We start from the raw sequence: 12,988 nt of genomic DNA, 5'->3' as shown, positions 1-12,988 counted from the left end.
TGCGGTGCATCCGGAAAATTAATCATGGACCCTCTTTGACTAACCCATTTCCCAAACTTTAGAGAACTAGAGCCATGGTTAGGTTGCAAACTCATTGCATCATATTGTGCCTACTTGACTAATTGTGCATTATTTGTTGTGCATACTCTATGTAATTTTTCCTAACCGTTTGTTTCACTTGTGTTAAGAGTAAATAAACTAATTAATAACTAAAGGACTTTGTTTAATTAATTGATTAATTAATTTGAGCTAATAAATATGCCTTAAATCGAGTCATAGTTTCTTTAAGTCAACCTGGATTTTTATTCCCGTATACTGCACAAGCGTAAACCTTTTTTGGTCATAACCGGAGTTATAGGAAGAACTACGAGTCGTAAAACCTATGGATCTGTAGCCCCGAGTTTTATCTTTAATTTGGCGTTGGTTTTATCCTAATCAAAGTCACAGATAAAAAGTTATGACTAAAATACCACAGTCTGTCGTGTTTAATGCATATACGTGAGGTTTTAACTTAGTCTTTGCTTGAGTCTACTCACATAGTCTAGCCACATGGTCATGACACGAGTCTTAATGTGTCACCTACACTCATTACACTCACTATTCTTAGCACACACTTTGGGTATATATCACCACGACCATGTCTTAGGTTCATGTATGAGTCGGTTTTTTCCGTTATTTGAGTTGGGGGTTACATTCCATTCCTAATTCTTCATACCCCTCCAACTACATCACCTTTATTCACTTCCTCCATCCATTGCATGTTAAATAGATTTTGAGTCAAATAATTAACAATGAATATCCCGAAATTCCTTTTCCATAGTACTTGGTCGAGGAGAGAAGGGCGATTAATCAAGGACAACCTCTTTATTCAAGTCTTACTTTTTGATAAACCGATTCGTCAAAAGAGGAAAGCTAAACAGATAATGGCAACTCAAGAGGAAGTTAATGAACTTAGGAGTCAAATGACTGACGTGATTGAGGCGTTGAAAGCTTTAGCTCTCAAAATCAATGACCCTGTGAATTGAAGCAACAACAAATGGACCTATTGCAGGAAAGCTTGAGCAAGCTATCTAGTGATTACAAGTTTCAAGGCATTAGTTCACAAGGGGCCTTGGTGGACAAGGAACTTCTTCCACATAAGTTCAATGCCAACGACTTCCCAAAATTCAAGGCAACAGATAATCCTTACCTTCACTTAAGGGCCTTTGAAACTATAAAGAACATTAAGGGTATTGATAAGAAAGTCTTTCATTCCTTGTTTTCTTTATCTCTTGAAACTGTTTCCCAACAATGGTTCTTCTCCCTTAACAAAGAGAAAACCTCAACCTGGGATGCTATTGTAAACGCTTTCATTAATAGATATAAGTGAAATATTCAAGTCGAAACCGATTATAGACAGCTCGAGGTGCTAGGACAAAAAGAGAATGAAGGCTTTACTTCTTTCTTCAATAAGTGGAGGGAAACTTCCGCTAAGATGATTGAGGTGCCAACCGAAAAAGAGTCTGTGAGGATGTTTATCAAGAACTTACAAGAAAAGTATTCAAAGCACTTAAAATATCAACATAACTTGAATACTTTCAAGGCCGTTTATGACATCGGAATCGAGACTGAAGACGACCTCGCAAAGCAAAAACCTACTAACAATAGTAACCACGGTGGCTGGAAAGGAAAGAAGAATGACAATCCTTCTTCTTCCGAAAATGCCCACTCTAGTAACAATGTTAGTACCTTTGATCTCAATGAAGTTTTAGCCATGGATAACCAAGGATCTAAGAAGCAACTAAGGAAAGACTTCACCCCCGTTGGGATGAGCTACGATACTGCCTTCGATCGACTCCATGCCAAAGGACTCATTACTCCCATTGGACCTATTCAAGATCCCGCACCTGAAAAGAGATTGCCTAGTTGGAATCTAGATGAACACTGCAAGTACCATCAAGGTAGGGGTCATGCCATTGAGAGCTGTTGGAAGCTAAAGGAGGCTATCCAACATTTGATTGATAATAACAAGCTTCCCATGCCTCCAGTTAACAGGACGAGCGAGTGATGATAAAGAAAACAACACAAGACAAGAGGCGAGCTTCAACGACAAGATTTCGTGACCTCCTTTTCTATTTCTTTTTTATTTACCCTTTCCCCAATAAGTCTAGAATAGGCACCTTTTTATCCCCCTTAGATTAATTTTTTAGATTCTTTCTTTTTTTCTTTTAATAAAATGAGCATTTATTTTCTTGCATATGATCATATCATTACATTACATTAAAAAAATAAATAATAAAAAACATGTCAAACTAAGCACAAGGTATACCAATGATTTGAGGCACCCCTTGTAGCCACATCATATTACCTTTCACCCTTCAAATATACAATCCTTTTTTGATAAACCACTTTGAGCCTCGTCTAACGATACACCTTTCTTCTTCAACCCATATCTACCTAACCTTGGGATGGATGGTGTGTAACTTATGCAATTTCAAAAGCTTGAGTGATTTCAAAAGATCAAAATAAATAAAATAAGCAAAAAATAAATAAAAGTGTACAAAAAGGGCAAGTGTTCCAATGTCTTTGTTATGAACATGTCTTAGATTGCGTCTCTTATCAAGTGCTCGGTACCGTGCCTAAGAAACATGAATGCCAAGTGAGTGATAGACCGCATGATCAAGATTTATGACATAGGAGATTCCTTCAAGATAAGAGGAGTTACATTGATCGGTAAATTAGAGATGAAGAGCTTTAATTTACAAAAGACTTGAGCGGATTTGGTTGAAAGGAAATGACCAAGCTCAACGTTCAGATTGAAACCGAACAACAGCGGCAGAAAAAGCAGAATAGGGAAGACCCGACTCCAGCGCCAGACGACAACATCCAGCGTCTGGAAATAGATTTTAGCGCCTGGCGCTAGATCCCAACGTCTGGCGATAAAGCAAAATCTCGACGCCAGAGATTTCAGCAGCGACAGAGCTCAAAGCCTCTCAGAACAGCAATTTCGGGTTCCTTAGTATGCCAGTTAGCCCCTATAAGCAATTTGGCATGATTGAGTAGTCGATTTGATTACAACCGCAAATAAGTGATCGACCTAACGAAAGATCGTCTCACTTAGCTTAAAGCGTCTAAACATTGGCTCATCACAAAGGCACCGACATACTGGTTCAGAAGCACCGACGTAATGGTTCACAGCACCGACATATAGGTTCACAATTCAAAGTACAGACATACTGGTTTACAAGCAGCAAAAGCGCCGACGCACTGGCTAAAGCAAGTTTAAGCGAGCTTTAAAGATCGACAAGCGTTGGTCTTCGGTGATTTTCTTCGAAATATTATCGCAACAATTGACGATGACTTCAAGTAAAGTTATTTTCGACGACATTCGCTGAGATTATGGAGGTTGTAACCCAAGATTTGAGAAGATAGCACGAGATGGGCGGTCTTTGACGACATTCGCTACGATTGTGGAGGTTGTCACCAAGATTTGAGAAGATGGCACGAGATGGGCGGTCTTTGACAACATTCGCTAAGATTGTGGAGGTTGTCACCAAGATTTGAGAAGGACGGATCATGATGAGGCGGTCTTCGACGCCTTTTGCTATGATTAGAAAGGTTGTCACTATGATTCAAGAAAAGGCTCGAGATGTAGCAACATTGATTGACAGCGTTCCCTAGATTGCGGAAGATCATCAAAACAAGCGGCAGGATGGCGTTCCCTAGATTGTGGAAGGTTGTCACAACAACAATGCAACAGCAGCAAATCGGTTACTCCTTCAGAGACGTGTGCTCGACGGTGCAAGATACGCGTTTCTTAACTCTTTTATCTGTTTAACTAATGCTAGTTTGAAGGTATCGATGTTACAAGGATGATCTAGGATAGCAGAACGGTTTGAATCATTCTCCGTCCCTATCTATACTTTGACTTTTGTTTTCTAAATTTGCGTTTCTCCAAACTCAGTCAAAGTGGGGGCTTCTGTAGACACCCAAATGTGTCTCCCAAAAACCAAACCCAGTGATGAATACTTTTCATGTCATTTGATTATCGAACAAAAGCGAAAGTGTGAAAAGTCTAGTGATGAGGATGTTTTTATTAAAATATCTCTTCTTTCTGTTTTTGAAAATATTTCTTTTCTTACCTATTTTTAAAAAAATATGCATTCCAGTTTAGTTTGGTCCATGATATGGGTCCAATAATAGCGTACTTTTGTTGGGTTTGAAAAGAAATTTCCAACGATACATTATAAGCCCAATTCCGATGAATAATGAGGAAGTTATGGCCAAAATACTAAACTAGGCCCAAACCGGATTTTACCTACGACCCAATGATCATGTGGAGGGTCCAAAGGTTTAATCCTATTCCTAAACTAATTAGTATTAATTAGAAGCTTCTATAATTTTCTAAGAGATCTTAATTATCCTTTTTTTTTAAAAGATAAGATTAAAGAATTTGAGTTAAATAAAAACTTTCCTTTTTCAAAACTTTCCTTTTCATAAATCCAAATTATATTCGAATTAAAAGATATTCAAAGACAGTCAGATTTTATTTTTGTGCCTCTTAATCTTTATCCAAATTTTATATGGTTGGATAGATCTTGAAATTATCCTTCCAATAATATATTATAATATTAATTCCGAGGTATAACGAAAAAGATATGAATGAGATAAAAAAAACTCTATAAAAAACTGACACCGTCCCACTATTTCGGCCATATCTTTTTATCTATAAAATATTTTAATTTGATTCCAATTGGTTTGAAAAGGAGACTTCAATATTTTTCCAACTACATATCATATGCCTTATTTGGGCTTCTATATTAAAAGATATGATAAAAACAAAATCCGCAAAAACTGCTGTCCATTGAGTTCTATTTTGATTCGAATTCGGATTCTCTTCTTATTCTCTCTCTCTCTCTTTCTTTAAACCAACCCTTTTACAAAAACAATTCCTCATACATTAGCACTAGACACACCTAGCATAACTCGAAGTTGCCTTCGCCCTAGACGTGAAAGGTTTGATTTCTGAGGGTTAGGTCCCAAATCTAGTCTAAGTTTTCTTAAATCTCTCTTTTAATTATTTAATTTAATTTTTTGTTTTATTATTTTCCTTGAAGTTACTAACGTGTGTATTTTGATATTCAAAAGAGATACGAGGCATCCAAGTAAGTGCTTTTATTGATAATTTAATCATTTTTAGGTTGTTATTATGATTCCTATTATCATTTTAGGATTCTTGATGTTTTGAATGACAACAATGATTCCTAGTATCATGTTTAGGGAAAAGGTTATAATATCAAATATGACAATTATGATTCCTGCGATGCTTCCTATTTTCTTCCTAATATCATGTTAGTATCATGTTAGGGTTAAAGCTTTGATTTTTATTACTTAGTGATATGCTAGGGTTTGTAATTAATCTTGTTAGTATCATGCCTAGGATCTTGCTATTATTATGCTTTAACATGATTATGATAAATATGATTATGTTACGATGATTATTATTGTTTTTATTATCATTTTTTTTATTATTATTATGTTGCTTGATATATATTTATTGTTATTGTTTGATCACACCTTTTATGCATTTTTAAAGGGAATTTGTACTTGTAATCACGCTTAATAAGATAATTAATAATCTTGTTTAGGGTTAATATGATTATAATTCAAGTGATCGCCAATAATAGTTTTATTTGTGCATTAATATTCAACCAACATAGATAAACAGGTTTAGGGTTAATTCTATTGATTGCATGTTAGTCAGAAAGCGCACATGAATAAGATCAGAATAAAGTAGAGGCCTATTATTAGGGCAGGTTCAATCTTTAGGTTGGATTTGTACCTTTATCCCCGAATTACCAGTCATGGTTCCAGACCTATTGGAGTTAACATCTCCTGGTTCATTAAGGGGTGTAACCTTCACCTTGTGAACGGTTTACAAGTTCCTAAAACTTGTTGGCGACTCTTTAGCTCTATCTTCCTTCCCTTTGGACGCCACCATGCTTAAGTGTATGATCACAGTGAGGTTCAAGTTTGGGGTAATGCTTTAAATATTCCCTATAGTTAGTAACTTCAAGGAAAATAATAAAATTAAAGAATTAAATTAAATAATTGAAAGAGAGATTTGGGACCTAACCCTCATAAATTAAACCTTTCACGTCTAGGGCGAAGGCAACTTCAAATTTGGCTAGGTATGTCTAGATCATGAATGCGGAATTTTGTTTGAGAAAAGCTAGTTTAAAAAAGAGAGAGAGAGAATATAAAGAATTTGTTAATGAGAGTTGGTGATTATTCGATGGAGAATTGATTATTTTAAACGGAGGTTTTAGGACGATATTTATAGATAAAATCAGTCGGATATGATAAAAAAACGAATTAGAGTTTCGAAAATAATAAAACACGACGCTGTTGCAAAACACGCACTTGTCGCCAGACGACAGACGTGTCGTACGGCGCTGCAATCAGTTTTCCACGCGTTTTCTTAATTTGATAAAATTTAAGCTTACTAGAGGGTAAAACTGTAATTTCCTTAAAACACTTCTTTTATTCTAAATAAAACTCTAAAAAGTCAATTTATCAATGATAATTAAATTAGGATTCAAAAGAACCTTCTAGAAGATTCTAGAAGACTTTAATCAATCCTAATCGCATTAGGAATGATATATCAATAATAGGCCCTCCTCTAGATCATTGGGCCACATGTAAAGATCAAACCGGGCCCAGTTTAGTATTTTGGCCATAACTTCCTTATTATTCATCAAAATTAGGCTCATAAAATAAAGTTGGAAAGCTCTTTTCGAACCCCACCCAACTACACCATTATTGGACCCTTGATATTGACCAAACCAAACTGGATTGGCTATTTTCATAAAATAGGTTTTCAAAAACAAAGAGAAAGAAAAGAAATAAAAACTAACCGCAACACTAGACTTTCCACACTTTCACTTCATTCGATTATGATTTGACGTGAAAGGTGTTTAGGGTAAAAATACCCTAGACACATGGACCAATGAGAGGAGGCCACGTGTCAAATTTAGGATGGCCCACGTGGCTTAATATCCTCTTGACACATGGCTCCCTTGGATACATCCCTGAAATGGCGGCCTTCAAGGGCCGAAATCCCAAGAAGCGCCGTAAAACGGCGCAGCCCACTGAAATTTAGGTCAAGTGACCTAGATAGGGGCACGTTCTCCAATGACCCTATAAATAGGGAGATATTTCCCCATTTTGGGGACACATTCAATCATTTATTACACCTACATTCTCTCACATCAGAGAAACACCTGAGCTTGGAACCCAAGCAGATCCCCACCTAAATTTCCGCATTCATTACTCTCTTTCAAGTTACTAACTTGATCATCGGAGGCGGAGCTCCAACCACCCGGAGTCCCCGTTGTTTTGCAGGTATAACTCAGCCGAATCAGACTTCGTGATGTAACTCTCGCGAGGGACAAAATCACCCAAAACATTTGGCACCGTCTGTGGGGAGAGTACCTCGAAGATGGTTCAAGAGTCTGTACCACCTCCTAACCGTCTAGGCGATGACCCGGAAGTTTTTACAGACCAGGAGGATGAAGATCCTTAGGTCGAAACCTATACAGCCAATGATGGCTCTCTGATAACCAAGCGCATCCGGCCCAGAGACACTCTGGAGCGGGGTGCCTCCCAGGCGGGTACAAATCGACCCCCTGGGCAGCCGGAAGGGGAAACCCATACGGCAGCTGGATCAGCACCTGTCACCCGAGACGAACTCATGAGATTCATGACAAGTTTCAAGGGTGAAATTAAAGAACTGATCACTAAGAGCCGGGCTGGCCCAAGTAGGGGTCAGTCGGTCAAGAAGACTCTCCTGGAAAAGGGGAAGTCAGTCAGAGATCGGCAGCCAACTCCTCGTCCAAAGGAGAAGGCAGCCGGGACCATTGATTGGTCCAAAATTCTTCTTCCTAAGAGGAATACCAACAATACCCGCTGGACCCAACAGCCGGTGGGAAGTAAAAAGTCAACTCTTGATGCCCGGGAGATCATCAACCGGAAGAGAAATCAACAGTTGTCAGAGTCGGCTTCTACGTCGAATTTTCCAGACAGCTTCAACAATACTTCTGCAGGGAATGCACTTTCCTTACATGAGATTTAGACAGGCGGTAATACCGTCCACTCTGGCCCTTAGATAATCGAGACTGCACCATATGTTGTACCTTCCCAGGTCTACGGTCAGTACCCACCTTACTATATGCAGTCGGCCTTCTTCGGAGGACAGGCGGCATATCACAATGTCCAGCCACTGGACTGGCAGCTCCGTCTGCTTCGCCTGGGTGAACAACCTTCTGCGTTCACCCGGGAGATAACCGAGGCAGCACAGCCGACCAAGGTTAAGAATGTATTGGTAGGTACCTATAATGGTACCACCAACCCAGAAGATGACCTCATGGCGTACACCAACCTCATGTACTTACAAGGGTTGGATGATGCCACTTGGTGTCGATGCTTCCCGGCTACGTTGAAGGGCATTGCCTAACAATGGTTTGGCAATTTTCCTGCCATGTCCATTGATAGTTTCAAGAAGCTTGCCTTCCTGTTTGCTTCCAACTTCTCAATGAACATCCCTGCTAAGAAAACAAGCCTAGACTTGAGCACCATTAAGCAGGGGGAGAGAGAAGGGCTGCGCTCATATGTCAGGCGGTTCAATCTGATTAGAATTCAGATTTAAGGACTGTCTGATGAGGTAGCTTTTACAGACTTTTTCAAGGGTCTGAGAGACGGGTCGACTTTTAAGTTTGACCTAGTCAGAAAAGGGGCTTTCACTTTACAGGCGGCTCTGAGGGAGGCGGAAAGCTATATTCAAGCAACCGACCTCTGTACGCCTGGTAATCAGTCGGACTCCAATAAGTCTGAGAAACAGAAAGACAGTCGGCCTGCTCAGTTGGCCAAAAAGAAATAAGAGAGCAAGAAAAGAAAAGAAGTATGGGCGGTTAGTGACTCTGATCAGCCGTCCCAGAAGAAGAAGAAAGAATTTAAACCGTATGTCCCTAAGTACGAGTTTAACAAGGACTGCAACTCCATCCTCATGGAAATTAAGGACCGGCTATCCCTAGAGAAGCCGAATCCAATGAAAAGTTTCATTCAATCAAGGAACAAAAACAAATTCTGCCAATATCATGAGGAAGTTGGCCATGACACCAACGACTACTTCAGCCTTCAACGGGCGTTGGACCGTCTGGCTGACAAGGGGATGTTAAAGTCCTACATTTCTAAGTTTAAAGAGACTAATAAGAAGAATCTGGGGCAGTCGTCTAAGATCCCCCAGCTTGCTAGTAGTTCGGACATTGACAACGAGCCGGTCTACACAATAGCAGGTGGGTTCTCATGCGGTGGCCCTACCATCCGGGGCACCAAGAGCCATCTTCGAAAGATGGACAAAGATGATGATGAACAGGCGTCTGCAAGCTCCTCCTTCCCAGACGTCCTGATCACTGAGAAGGACAGGGGCAGCTGATGAGTGGCATTTATGCCACTCTTTTATCCTTTTTCTCTAAGGATTCTCCCCTCATTTGCACTTGTTTGGCCCTTTTTCTAAGCATTTTTACTTAGTTTTTCTTCCTTTTTTCTTTCTCCTTTATCTTCCCTTTTCTTAGTCTTCTCGCTTTGTTTTTATTGTGATTTTCATGCTTATGCTTTGTAGGAACCATCGGGATTTTCAAGAGGAGGAAGCTAAGCTCAAAGGGAGCTGGAGGAAGTATGATTCTGAAGAGGTTCGGTCAAACCTCCTGAAGGTGTGGCCGAACCAAGGTGTGGCCGGACCTGATCAGTTGTTCGGCCGAACGTCGAGGCAGGGACAAGATGCAATTTGGTAAATTTGCAGGAGTGGTCGAACCACAGGAGTTCGACCAGACCAGGATCAGGGAGGTTCGACCGAACCTACCCTGTAGTCTGGCCGAACCTACCCTGTAGTCCGGCCGAACCTTCCCATTGTTCGGTTGGACCTCTCCTTTTATCAGTTGGCTCTGTACGGACTATATAAGTCCCATCTTAGAACGTTTTGAAGGATTAGATTAACTTAGTTTTTATTTTTCTACATTTTAGCTTAATCTAGAGAGAGAAACACTATTAGTCTTCACTGGTAGAGAGAGAAAGTGTGGTTTTCTTCATTGATGAACTTGGATTTTCAAGAAGGAGTTTGTTCAATCCTTTGTAGACCTTCATCTTCAATTAATGAGCCATCTCTTACTCTTTTTCTTTACCTTTGTTTTTTATTTTGCTTATTTGCTTTGATTTTTCTTCTTTGCTTATTAATCATGTTGATGCTTATTGATTTGATGATTGATATTGTTTTCAATATGATTTGTGAGTAGTCACCTAGCCAAGGGTGTGGAGATGGTGTAGTTGCTAATTGTTCATGCTTATAATTTTGGGGTTATGTTAATGGTGATTAAATTCTTTGCATGCTTGATATTCTTTGATCTTCTTGCAAGTGCACATTGTTAGTTGATCAAAGATGAGTCTTTGCTAACAAGTAACGGAAGTTGACTTAGTTGAGATTCATTACTATCGATAATTCTTTGTTTTCACCTTCTAATATATGGTTCTAGTGTGGAAACACAGTGGCTATGTTAGGAGAAACCGATTAACCCCGGAAGGCTGTTAGATTGGGCCTTACTTCGGTATTCAAGCATGTTTAGTTTGCCATTGATTTGCTACTTTGTTATTGCATGATCAAGCGTCATCTTCACCTACTCATTTCCCTTGGTGCCTAGTTATATTAATTTTAATCCATTTCGTTCTTAGTTTAATCTCCTAGTTATTTACACTTCTTGTTCCGAGATAGCTTAGACCCTAGGTAATGAATACGGTGCTTAAGTAATTCTCCCTGTGGTTCGACCCCTATGCTTGCCTCATACTCGTATTAGGTTTGTTTAGGTTGTATAAATTGTATTAGATCTAGGGAGACAATTGACGACGCGTTTATTCCCTTGTCAAATTGGCGCCGTTGCCGGGGAGACGGCTTCCATTGCTATTTCATTGCTTGTTTGAGACTATCTCGTCTTTTATTTGTTAGTGTTTGCTACTTTTGTTACTTGTAAGTGCTTACGTTCTTCTTAGCTTTGTTGTATGAACAGAGGACGAACCCGCTCAAGATCTTTGATTCCCATTGATCTAGAGCTAGAGAGGTCTTTGTCCCTACTTCGAAGAGAAGCAAGAGCAAGGAGTAGAAATTCCCACACTCCAACGAGAGAAGTAAGAGAATTAGAAGATACTCCACCTTCTTCACCCTCAAGTGAAGAATTAAATAGCCCTAACTCATCTTTGAGTTCGAAAATCAACCCTTTCTTAACCTATAAGTTCGAGAGTGAAGAAGGTTCTAAAATGGGAGAGAATACGCCTTTGAGTCGTCTTGGGGCCCCCGAAGCTTTTAGAGCGCAAAGTGGGATCCTAACTCCCACTACTCAAGCCAACAATTTCGAGATCAAGCCTAAATTGATTGCTTTGATTGAGAGGAAACAATTCTCGGGTGGAAAGTTTGAGAGTCCTCATGAGCACCTAAAAGAGTTTGAGAAATATTGTGACACAATAAAGGCTAATGGAGTGACTCAAGAATATATTCTCCTCAAAATGTTTCCATTTTCGCTAATTGGGAGAGGTCTAGAATGGCTAGAGAAGGAGGTGCCCCCTAATTCTCTCACAACATGGGACCAAGTGACTACGGCTTTCTTGAGGAGGTTTTATAACCATAGGAAGACCGCCGAGGCTCGGTCTTTGATTCAAGGTTTTCGCCAAAAGAGTGGTGAGTCTCTAAGTGCGGCATGGGAACGATACAAAGAGCTTCAACGTCAATGCCCACACCATGGGATACCCAAGTATCAACTCATTCGCACTTTCTATGGAGGTCTCACACCTCAAGGATGAACAAGCCTAGACGCCGCGGCCGGTGGTCCAATCATGAACAAAGGAGAGCATGAAGTGGAGTGTATTATAGAGGAGGCCGCAAAGCACTATGATGATTGGTACGAAGGAGAAAGGGATGCTACTTCTAGTAAGGGTGTTTATGCATTGGAGCAAGCCAACGCAATCAACAACCTTTCTACCCAAATCTCCAAAATGACCAAGCAAATGGATGAATTGATGAAAGAAAGGTCCAACCCTCATGGTAATACCTCCCCTTCAACCAAGCGTGGCAATGGTATGGGTACTTCCTCCTCCTCTTCTTACAATACAATGCCCCAAGGATGCATGTTTGCTCTAATTGTGAAACCTATGATCATGATACCTCTCATTGTGTATATGCGTGTGAAGTTCAACCCCCTTCCATGAACATGATGATAATATGGAAAATGTCAATGCTATGAATTTTGCTCCTAGAATGGGAAATGTAGGAAACTTGAGGCCAAACTCCAATCAAATGGGGAATTGGAATCAAGGTGGAAACCGTGGTTGGAACCAAAGTGGTGGTGGTTATGATAACCAATACCATGGTGGGGGAGGCCCTTCCAATTTTAATGGAAGAGGCTACCCTAACCAAAGGGGGTATGGTAATCAAAACCAACAACCTAATTCTCGATACCATGACCATCAAAATCATAATTTGGTGACCAAGGTAACATGGGAAATAATCAACAAAGCAATGTTCCTAACCAAGGCACCGGAGGCAATAGGGGCCAATTTGTTTCTAACTATGCCCAAACTAATAGGCCTCCGGGTTTCCATCAACCCCAACTTCCTCCACCTCAACAACCTCTTCAACTTGAAGCCCCTCCAATCGATCCCGTGATGGCTAAATTAGATGCTCTTTTGAAAATGCGTGAGGAGGATCAAAAGAAACATGAAGAGGCCCAGAAACGAACCAATGCTCATATGAAAATGCTTGAGACCTGTAGACACCCATTTGTGTCTCCCCAAAACCAAACCCAGTGATGAGTGCCTTTCACGTCGAATCATAATCGAATGAAACGAAAGTGTGGAAAGGTCTAGTGTTGCGGAAAGTTTTATTTCTTTTCTTTTCTCTCCTCTCTGTTTT

At 40.0% G+C, this 12,988-nt stretch overlaps 1 non-coding gene across 1 annotated transcript; it reads right to left on the bottom strand.

The window, feature by feature from the left end:
• Positions 1 to 11,719: 11,719 nt before the first annotated feature.
• LOC145608018 (small nucleolar RNA R71) lies at positions 11,720 to 11,825 on the bottom strand. The gene has a single exon (XR_014105699.1). It is a non-coding gene; the product is annotated as a small nucleolar RNA R71 (small nucleolar RNA).
• Between the last annotated feature and the right edge of the window lie 1,163 nt (positions 11,826 to 12,988).

The sequence above is a fragment of the Chenopodium album genome, chromosome 2 (assembly GCF_948465745.1).
Source record: "Chenopodium album chromosome 2, dcCheAlbu1.1, whole genome shotgun sequence".
Taxonomy (NCBI): Eukaryota; Viridiplantae; Streptophyta; class Magnoliopsida; order Caryophyllales; family Amaranthaceae; genus Chenopodium; species Chenopodium album.
Note: the sequence above shows the minus strand (reverse complement) of the source record. Positions and strands in the feature narration are given on the sequence as shown.